Genomic DNA, 6,859 nt, shown 5'->3' on the forward strand with positions numbered 1-6,859 from the left:
TGATCCCCCCGCAAATCTTTGAGCAAAGCCCCGGGGGTGGCGGTCCTCGGGGCAGTGTGGGGGGGATTGGGGCCACCCCAATTCTTTTTTTCTGCCCCCGGGACCTGGCCCACCCAGGGGCTTTATTTAAACGAAGCGCGGGAGTCCGCGATTTATTTATTTTTATTGGGGGGGGGCTCTGGGGGTCCTTGTGGGACCCCCTAAGCAGGCCTAGGGGGTTTCTACCCTGCCCCCTTTTTGTGTTTTGCGCGTTTGTTTTTCTCTTTTTCTTGTGCCTCGAATCTACCGAGGCACAAGATGGCTGCCAACACTTCTTGGTTTGGAGTGTTGACAGCCAATTAGCATGAAGCTTGTGATTGGGAGGGTGTGCGGGTCCACCACAGCTATAGATATCACTATCTTTATTTCTTAATTTCTCAAAAACTACTGAACGGATTTACACCATTTTTGAAAAGGTTGCTTTCTGAGCCCTACAGTACCTTTTTGCCAAATTTGGTGTAATTCCGTTCAGCAGTTTTTGCTATAACTGTGTCTAAAGATTCCTATGGGAAATGATTTTTTCACCACTATTTTTTTTAATTTCTCAGGAACTACTGAACAGATTTACACCATTTAAAAACAAGCATTTGCAATGCAATAGGTCTCGCATTATTAAAGTTTGAGCTCTTGGCATTGCTAAATAATGCAACACCAATAGCTCAAACTTTAATAATGCAAGACCTATTGCATTGCAAATGCTTTGTTTGTGATGTGATTGATTTTGTCGACCTTTTGTGATCGTATTGATTTTGTTGACCTTGTAGAACTCGCACGTGACGAAACAGTCGCCTTCTGTGCTAAGAGTGAAAATAAGAGTTTTACTAGTTCAGCGGTTACATTACCCTCTTCGGCTCGTGCATGACCCATATTTTTAAGTCATGATGCAAACATGTGCCGGCATTACCGAATCAGGCAGAGCTCTCCAGTCTTCCCTCCGTAAAAATGTTTTTAACACTCAGATAACCTCTGCATTTCTTCTTTTCTAGAGAAGGTTGGGCGATACATTCGGAAAACTAGCCCGCACCCCGCACTGATTGACTAGTTCAAGGTACTATGATGGAAGAAAAGTGAAGCATTGCTGCTTCCTAACTCCTGCGATTGGTGTGAAAAAAGAGCCGCCACGAAGTGACTGCCACTGCAGACTCAGAAGTGCCCAACAAGCAGTACGTGGAAGGGAGGGTCCCTTACATCGGTGTGATGAGAGGTCTAGCCCCCATTGGAGGAAGAATCAATTGGCATCCCTAGCAATGACTCGCGTCACTTGACTTGTAGATCGGGTGACGGTGATTTTTATGGACGCTCCCAGATCTTGCGTTCCTCCGGCTCGGGCGTGAGGTCAGTTTGAGTGACTATCTGGGAAAGTGGACTTTTGAGAACTGGAGGTAGTGGTAATCAGGTCCTTCGGATGGGTAGAGTGCCGTAGGGCAGGCGGAAAGGATGTGGGCAGAGAGTCCTCCAGGCAACAGAGGAAAGACAAGAGGAGACACTATTCTGGAGAGGTGTAAACAGCCCTGGGAGAGCCGAATGAGGAGTCAGCTTTGGGAGCAAAGTCATTAAAAGATGTAAATCGGGCAATAAATTGTATGAAATAAAGATGATAAAGACATAAAAAAAGAAAATTCAGCATGTGTCTTGTTTCAAGAGAATGATTATGGAGCCTCATAATTTTAGGCCTCACCCTCTAAGTCATTTATATGTATTTACGTGTGATTCGTACATTCAAAATGTGTATAATATTCATTAATCTGTAATATCGGTTTTGTCTTTGGTATTAGTAGTAACAGGAAAAAAAAAAACACGCCCGCGAGTGGTGCACGCGCGCCACAGCGAAACATGTGGAGTCAATTATCGCGCACGCGTCTTGACTCGATAATTGAAACCACATGCCCGGCGGTGCGCGTAACTGACACCAATAGGCCATGGGCGGAGCAATTCGCCCGCCTTTGGCCTATTGCGTGCTGTCTTGGAAAAATACTCGCACGCAAAGCCCGATAACGTGCCAGAAAAGGAAAAGCACACGCATGAGCGTGTGCGATTCTAGGCTTCGTTTTGGAACCTGGTACATAAGGACTCTCGCTGCGCGGGCAATGCTGCGCACTGCATCGCTAGGCAAGCGACCTAAAAAGGGCGCTTTCTGAACCAAGGGCTACCTTTCTGCAAAATTTGGCGTAATTCCATTCAGCAGTTCGGACTATAGCCGTGTCTAAAATTTCCTATGGGGAAAACACATTTTGGGGCCCCCCTTTTTTCTCGGCCTCCGCTTGACGAATCACCCCCAAACTTTCAGGATAGGAGCTGACCGGAACGGGCCATTAGTTTTGAAACATTTGCGAAGATTCGTCAACCGACGCCAAAGTTATTGGGAATAGAAAGTTACGATTTTCCTATGGATAATAGGTCCTAACTATAACTACCTTCTGGTGACCGCCAGTAGGTAATATATATATGCTGCTCGCTTGCCCACCACTTCACATCCATTCGAAATAAGGCAAGTGTAGACCCATATTAGTTGAAGTGATTTTAATCAGCAATCACCATGTCTCCATGACGCGTTTCGGCCGGAAAAGACGGCCTTGATCACATGTCAGCGCCAGGGGCGGGATTACCTCTATTTAAAGTGCAAGTATAGATATATATATATATATATATTTATTGTTAATACTTACCAACAAACAATTTTACAACGCATATGTTTTCAGCATGCATGCCTTTACCACGAAATTTAAGTGTTTTGCAGGTACATACGAACCTATCACACATACATATATATATACATATAGATACTTTAATGGGGTACAGGCAATCGTGTTAAAGGTACAGTAGTTGTAGAAAATAGTTGTTGTTAAAACTGTAGTGGTTTAGACTAAGTAGTGGTTAAGGAGTAGTTGTTCCATCATACATCCGGTGAGGCACTTTTGTACTGCTGATCGGGCCACCTTGCTCCGAGAGCGCAGGCCACATCCTAGGCACTAGCACGGTGGACTCCACAAGGACAGGCTTCAGTATAATCAGGCAGGTCTAGTACGCGCAAGCAATCTGCCCCACCGGATGCAGAGCGAGGTGCCCCGGTCGGGCGTGCTCTCCGGTGAGCTGCACCACAACGCCGAGCACCTATAGGATGGCGCTGAGGCAGCAGACCCACTGTACCACTCTGATGCTGTGACTAGATTCCCGATGTTCGGCGAGCCGCACCACCACGCCGAGGCAGCTGAACCACCACAACCACTGCACCACGTCTGAGGCTGCGACCAGACAACAAGATCAGCCTGGTAGCCTCCCGAACGATCAAGATCCAGGAGTGAGGGCCGGTCATGGACAGCAAGCCACCAGGAAGACCCCATGCTGGTAAGTACCCTGCAGCCGAGTTAAGGGGAGTGGCCAGGTGGGAACTTGGGTGGGGTAAGTCTGGAGCCTTAGGTAGAGATGGCGCAGTCCCTTGTACAGTGCATTGCTTTCTGCCTCACCTCAGTTTTTGGACAGTGTCTCTTCAATCCTCTTCGATCCGGGCGGCGGGAGCGGCCAAGTGGGGACTTGGGTGGGCTAAGACTGGAGCCTTAGGTACAGGTGGCAGAGTCCCCTATACAGTGCACCACTTTCAGCTTCACCTCAGTTTCTGGACGGGGTCTCTTCAATCCTTTTCGTTCCAGGCGGCAGACATCCACCGATGATTAGACTTCGGGTGTTCCCCTAGCAGTATGTCCGGTCATGATCATTTGTTAAGGTGCCGTCGATTGAGGCATCCGGACTGAGGAACCGGTCTATGCTGAAACCCTGTTGTAATAAGCTGATTCTCTTCTGCGGAATATTATGAAGCACAACAAGGTGATAAACTGGTTCGATATAGTGGATATCCATGAGCTTTAGGCAGATAGCGATCACTTACCCTGGGAGTCTCCGGAGAGAGTTCCTTCACCGTCAGCCATCAACACAAGCACACATTCATGTTTTGAATCACAGGATGTTGAGCCGACGTAAGGCTCGAACTTGCTTTCTTAACTCGGAATTCGGCTGCTCTAGCCTTAGCGACAACCTCGCCCACAAGAACGGAAGCATTTTCAATATTATATACAACAAAGTCATAGTTGTTGTTTATTTCTTATGCAATTTAGAACCATTGACAAAGCCAATAGTCCTGGCTTGTTGTAGGTGTGATGCTACTTGTTGTATTATCTATCTGGATGCAAGGACAGAAGCAGTAAAATACCAGTGGGGCGGCACACTATGCTAAGTACAGACTTTTAGCTTAATTCTTTTAAGTCACACCCTTAATTACATCGGCCACGTCCCTTTGAGAGAGACTCAGTTTTTTCATCCCACTTAAAGCCCTGGTAGCACTGTAAAAAAAAAAAAAGTCAGAGAGGGGCTATGGAGAGACAGGGTGCACTGTTGAAGAGTGGCAGTGAAGGAATTCATGGAGAATGGGGCTATGGGGGAGGAGAGCGCTAAAAAAGACTGACCCTAACGGCCGCCACCAGCGCTCAAGCCGGCCCTGGCTGAAGTCTTAGTCCCCTCCCAATAAGTTCGGGTCTAGAGTTGCGAGCCTGTCACACCAGTTTGTGAAATCCACAAATTAACATTTTGCATTTCCAGCGCTGACTTGACATGAACCAACAACACAATTCCCATAAAGTAAAAGGTAAAAGGTTGCTACAGTAAAGCCAAATAAGAGAAAATGATGCCTCCAATGACAATTAGTCTTCATGCATCTTTGATATCAGGGCTTTAAGTGGGCCTGGTCTCATCGGTGCTGAGCACAGGCAGTTTTTCAAAGCGGGCCTCGAAACAGGTCTCTATCGGGCTCTGTTTTGTGCCCTGGCACAGGCGGGTCCGTTTTTTTCCAGACTGTAGTGACATCAGGCACACAGATGTGCGTGTGCTCACACTGCTCACTTCTCACAAGTGGAGAAGTTACATCATGACGTCATGTCAGGTGAATGTTGTAGGTAGGGTGACCAACCATCCGTAAATTTCATGGACCGTCCGTTATTTTAGTATGATGTCTGTAAGACGTCCGTAATTTGGGGTCCCCAAATTACGAACGCCTTAGAGACATCATACTAAAATCAAATTGCGGAATTTCAGGAAGGTATGCTGTTCCCCTGAGAGAGGACCATGAGTTTAAAAGTTTTCACTCAGGGCTTCCCGCGCTTATCTTTTAATCTGTAGACAGAGGCTGCCTGCAGCAGCCCCTCCCAGACCTTGTTAAGACTGTGGACTGGCCCATTGTCATTCTGAGACTGCAGACGATTATCACAGATAGAATGACAATGGGCCATATTATAGTGACAGGATGTGGAATTCCTTCTCCTGCACAAATCTTGATTGCAGAAAGGGCCCAATGTTGCTTTGCAAAGCTGCGCGCATACTGAAAAACTGATGTGCATGATTCACTCAACCTTATTTTGACTTGTACTTATTTTGGTTGTCTATTTATTTATATACTATTGTGCGACCTCCTCTGATATGTCTGTAAAACGTATGATTTGTCCCAAATTTTTGTCCTGAATTATGACCTTCTGTCCTGAATTGTAACCCTTTGTCCTGAATTTTTACGCCGACCGTCCTGAATTTGGCCCATGCTAGTTGGTCACCCTAGTTGTAGGAGAAGGAAAATCATTGAAAGAGAGTAATTTTCTCCCTGGTTTTACCTTCTCTTTTGAAACTCAGGAGCCGCAACACTGTCGTGGTGTCACCAGGGCTTTAAGTGGAAGCTATTTCCATATTTTATACACACCATAGTTGCTACTTATTTATCTTATGCAACTAACAGCCATTGACAAAGCCAATAGTCCTGACTTGTTGCAGGTATGATATTACTTGTATCATATCTGGATGCAATGACAAACTGCAAAATACAAGTCGGACAGCACACTATGCTAAACACAGATTTTTAGTTTATCTGTTTTTAAGCCACGCCCTTAAGTACATTAGCCACACCCCTTTGGAAGACCCCATAATTCCCACCCCCCTAAAAGCCCTGCTTGATATTGATGCCACCACTAGAAATTATCTCTAGTAGAAGCGCCAAAACATTTTTATATTGCGCTACTTTTAGATGGTTATTGTAGTTCTCTTTCTGGTACAGATGTTCCGGAATATGCCAGGTAAAATCACAGGATTCCCATCCACCCGCCCTAAAATAAAAATCTAAAATAAATCTGCAGATTTAAATAGCCTTTTGTTTAAATTGTTAAGCTTCGCAAAATGTCGCCAGTTTCCCAACGTGGGACTTACCTCCCGTAAAAAGACCTTTCACATCTAACTACCTCCTCTACTTCCAACAAACCAGCTTTGATCACGCGAGGTGGGAATGAGATTATAATGAGTGTTTCACTTTGCTATGGGACGAAACCAGGGAGGGGCATTATGACGCCACCGCCCACTAAAGGCTATCATTGGTTAAACCAGTGAGAGGATGACGCAAAGATAGGTTCAACCTTTGCTCCGGAACGCGTGGCCCAGTCGCATAGTAGTCGGCGGTTCGGATTACATACATAGATTGCCTATTTCATCTCGATATGGCTATCAAGGCGCCTATGATGAAGGTAGCCCTTGGACACAGAACTGACTGACCCTGGGAAATCCCAACTCTGGGACCCAAGTAGAGCTCCCTCTGCCGGAGAAATACGGAAGATTTAAAGCATGGAAATAGCAGTGCCTTCTGAACCGGCCAGTGTCGGGGCGTTCTCTCACATTGTCAGGCTGGGAAGGGGCCACTGTTCGGAGCTGGGTACAGCCAGGGCTTTAAGTGGGACAGAAAAACTGTGTGCGGGGGTCATTCAAAGGGGCCTGGTCGGTGTACTTAAGTGTGTGGCTTGAA

At 46.3% G+C, this 6,859-nt stretch overlaps 1 protein-coding gene across 1 annotated transcript in view; it reads right to left on the reverse strand.

The window, feature by feature from the left end:
• Positions 1 to 6,370, reverse strand: part of TEP1 (telomerase associated protein 1) — a 1,383,286-nt gene extending 1,376,916 nt beyond the window's left edge. The window contains exon 1 of the mRNA XM_085618536.1: positions 6,274 to 6,370. The gene's annotated coding sequence lies outside the window, so the exon portion shown is untranslated. The remainder of the gene's footprint in view (positions 1 to 6,273) is intronic.
• Between the last annotated feature and the right edge of the window lie 489 nt (positions 6,371 to 6,859).

This window comes from Triturus cristatus, chromosome 7 (assembly GCF_964204655.1).
Source record: "Triturus cristatus chromosome 7, aTriCri1.1, whole genome shotgun sequence".
Taxonomy (NCBI): domain Eukaryota; kingdom Metazoa; phylum Chordata; class Amphibia; order Caudata; family Salamandridae; genus Triturus; species Triturus cristatus.